A 4,460-nucleotide genomic window follows, 5' to 3' on the forward strand; every position below is an offset into this window, starting at 1 on the left:
ACTGCTTGAGACGCCTAACAGAGGTCATGGTGATTTATGTTGCTACGGGTTACTTTAAAACCACTTGTTTGCTTCACCATTAATGCGCCAACTCGAAGGCTGAGCACGTGTTATGGAACGTGCTTCGTTGCTGTGTGAAGTGCATCCAAGCATACCTCCTCAACTGAAAAATGTTTTTAGATTTTTATAATAAGTTATTCAAAAATAATTCTTGATGGTGAATTATTGTAGGTACATATCATAATGAATATTTTTCAAGCTTCATTTTCCTTAGATACATATTCCGTCTGAGTGAGTAGATATATATGTTATCTTCGAAGTTAAAAGATTTTTAGGTAGAAATAATTTGATTTTAATATTTTACCTTAAAATTATTTTTAACTAGCTGACTCGGTATGCTTTGTTGGATAATATTTTTTGAATCAAATTACAAAATAATTCATAAGCATTCGCTATAAGATAAGAGATGAAGCTGGAGTTTCGAATTACAATACAAATATGACTTAAACTAATTTTCTAAAACTATATGTTTTAATTGGTTTTTGTAAGCTTTATAAGTTCATTGAGTAATTGATTAATTGATATAAAATCCGTCTTCCAATGCGGGAAGGGCTCATGAACTAAACCATAGAAATATCTTGGGTATCTGGAAAATGTCACATGCCACATTTGACTCCATTTGTTTGATAAGCGTTTTCGAGTTATGTCAAATAAAATATTAATAAAGGCCGCCTCTTTTTTCCCGACTCAACCCTGAAAAGGGGAGGCCTCAAACTATTCAAACGCGAACATCCTATCTTAAAAAATATGGTATGACACGAATGCCACAAAGATGGTAAAGTGTCACTAATAAAACTTAATAATAATTATAAAATATTGTCCTATTGCTTGATATATTCTCCATTAATGCCAAAACAACTGGTAAGGGAGCTCTCCTGTTCACTACTCGAATGAAGTCGGGGTCTCTAATAATTATCATATGCATTTTTTTGTACTAAAAACCCTCTCATATTGGCTTTTTTCTCGAAGGATTTGAAGCATCAATATGGCTTACTCATCCCGAATATTGGTTTATAAGTTTTAAGCTTTACAACGAAATTTATATGGAACTCCTTCCTTTCCTACCCTCTCCACACTGTAAGGTGTAAGGATCTATAACAACCCTCTCCATGCCATACATGATTCCATTTGCTGGCTTTGTGAACATTTGAACATACATTGAAAACGTATGCTAACAAAGTTGTATTAAGCCATCCTCCCTTCTTCCTATGTTCCTGGTCACTGGAAGAAGGATGGTCATAGAACAATATCAAAATAATTCCCATGTCAATTTTTTTTTCATTTGTTTGATAAATTCTCGGGTTATGCGAAATTGTATGGAAGCTCTCCTCCCCTCTTTTTATATCGTTAATCCTATGCTTCTACTGCAAGAAAGGAATGGTTTCAAATAATTATAGAAATATGTTTCGTATTGTATGTATGTATGGATCTGACATTTTGGCTGAGAGTTTGATACTCTATATCGCCACTTTTCGATGGTGTTTGTAGTGTTTTCCAACGATTACCATAGGGTGTTCCTTATATTAATCTTTTTAATTTTCGTCTTTAGCTTCTAAATCTTTAGTCGTGCTTTTTCGAGAAAACTGAGAATTTCTTTTAATTTTTTCTTTTCAAAATTCTGAACCATTTCGATCAGATTGGAATAGTGATCCCAATCATAATGGTTTCTTATATGATTGAACTGTACACAGTACAGAAGTGCATGCTCTGTTGTGAAATCCATATTGCATAATTCGCAAAGTTTCGTGTCTCGAATCCTCATGATTCCCAAATAATATGGCGAATAATCATGTCCACTTAGTAGCCGATTTAGTGTTCGAATTTGGATATTGCTGAGATTGATATTCCAATACCATGGTTTAGTTGAAAAATTTGATTGAAACTCATAAAATTTCATGCCTTTTCTTTCTTGTCTAACCATATTTTTGTACCACAAGTTAGTATTTTCGAGAGATTCATGTTTAAATCTTCTAAAAGCATCATCTAGTCGTAATTTATTTTCTAGGAGTATCGGATCATCTAGTCCTTGTCGTGCCAGTATGTCAGCGTTTTCGTTGCCCTCAATCCCAATATGTGAGGGGATCCATTGGATTGTGGCTCTTTTTGTTGTAGCAAGTGTGCAAATGTCATGGGTTATTTGATCAATTTTTTTATGTTTGAGGTCTCTTTTAATAATTTTGCAAGCTGTCTGGGAGTCAGTAAAAATTACTAATCCGGTATTAGCAATATTTTCTGCTTGCTCGAGCGCTACTCTAATTGCTAGTAATTCTGCTGTTGAGATGTTTACATCGTTTACTAAACCCATGCATATGCTGTTTCCGGATGACGCGTCATAAATTCCTATTCCACATTTATTTATTCTTTTTGAGGCATCTGTGTACCAATGGTCACGGTGACTGTAGTGGTTATTTATCATTTCATGTACAAGTTTTCTCAATATGCTTGGTGATGTGTTTTTCTTTTTCATTTCTGAACCTATGACTTGATCTTCCACTTTGACGTTCAGCTCTATCTCTGGTTTTGTTTCGGTATATATTGTTTGGAATTTTTGGACATTTTGCAGGTAAATTTTCTCAATAAAGGTGTATTGACTTTCATTCTTAATGTTTGACAAATCTAACGAGTGTAGTTGCTGGGCTATTAAGTCATTTCGGTGTATGTGTAAGGCAATGCGTTTTTTGGCTAAGTAGTTTCTTTTAATGGACAGAGGTTCTTCTCCTGCTATAGCTGCTAATGTGTTTATGGGTGTAGTTTTTGTGCATCCCGTAGCAATACGTAGACATTGTCTGTTTGTAATCTCTAACATATCACAGTATTTTTTGGCTGTTGCCCCGTAAATAACAGCTCCATAATTCAGGTAATTGCCATACAAGGCTTTATGATACAACATCATAACTTTTGGTGTACCGCCGTATCTGATACCACCTATTATTTTCAGCATATTTTGTTTGTCTAATATACTTTGTTTTAGTGTTTTGATATGTATACCGTATCTAAGCGTCTGATCGAGTGTTATCCCAAGATATTTGTAGCTCCTGACTGTTTCTAGTGTTTCACCTGCCATCGTCAATTGGAGTTGTTTATTACTATCTTTAAATAGCATAGCTTTGGTTTTTGTGCTATTAAGTAGTAAACCCAACTCTGTAGCTTTTGTTACAAACTGATCTATTTCAGATTGCATTTTCCTTGTGGCTAAATCCAATGACTTTGCTTTGACGATTTTGAAAAAATCGTCGGCAAACTGTAATGTAGTTACGTCTGGATCGAGGTTTGTATTGTGTAATGAAGCAGTATATATATTAAACAGTACAGGAGACATGACATCTCCCTGGGGTACTCCAGTGCTGATTTGTTGACTGACTATTCCTTGTTCAGTGTAAACTAAAGTTTTCCTATTATTTAGAAAATTATAGATCCATGTGCAGGTGTCTTTGTTAAAACCATTTTTCAGCATTATTTCATGAAGTTGTTTAATATCAACGGTGTTGAAGGCATTAGAAAAGTCGAAGAAAACTCCAATTATTGTGTACTTTTCTCGTCTTGCTGCTTTTATATGATTTGTAGCAAATGTCACACAATGCTCTGTTGACATTCCTTTACGAAAACCAAATGAATGGTCTGGAAGAATATTGTTCCTTCTGCATGTTTCCTGAATGTCTTCTAGGACGGCTGCATTTAATAGTTTAACTATAGTTGGTAGAAGTGAAATAGGTCGGCTAGAGCTTATTTCATTGGGTGGTTTGTTCGGTTTTAATATTGGGATTATTTTTATTTCTTTCAGGTGTTCGTCTAACATAGCTTTTCTCCACATTTCATTTAGTAGATCGATGATTTTCATTACTGATGGTAGGTCTAGATTCTTCAAAACACCGTAGGTAATATTATCAGTTCCTGGTGATGATGATGACAATTTATTTTTAAGGAATTTTCTCCAGTTTTGGTAGCTTATTATATTTGTTCTTGTGTTGATTTCCGGAGGTAAAGGTTCCATTAAACTTGTCGTTCCGAAGTTTTTTCGTAGGAATTGTATAGCCATCTCTTTATTATTATTTATTGGGTTGTTTTTTGGATTAGTTATTGGGAGTAATTTTAGTCTTTTGATTACACAGCAAAAATTATTTGCTGTAAAATTACGGCAAATATCCTGTAACAAAAAGGAGCAGGACATTTACCGTAATATTACAGGTCGAAAAAAAATCGCATGACACTTAATTTTACGTGACCAGATTTTTTACAGGCTGCTTTGAAATTACAGGCCTGTAAAATTTAATGCCACTTTGATGTCTAGGTTTGATTTTTGTTGGAAAATGATTTAAATTTCGAATACAATTATGTTGCGAAAATAAAAGAAAATAATGAGATCCATAATTTTATTCAACATAATGATAAACTCAGCCATA

Source organism: Uranotaenia lowii, chromosome 3 (genome assembly GCF_029784155.1).
Source record: "Uranotaenia lowii strain MFRU-FL chromosome 3, ASM2978415v1, whole genome shotgun sequence".
In the NCBI taxonomy this organism is placed as follows: Eukaryota; Metazoa; Arthropoda; class Insecta; order Diptera; family Culicidae; genus Uranotaenia; species Uranotaenia lowii.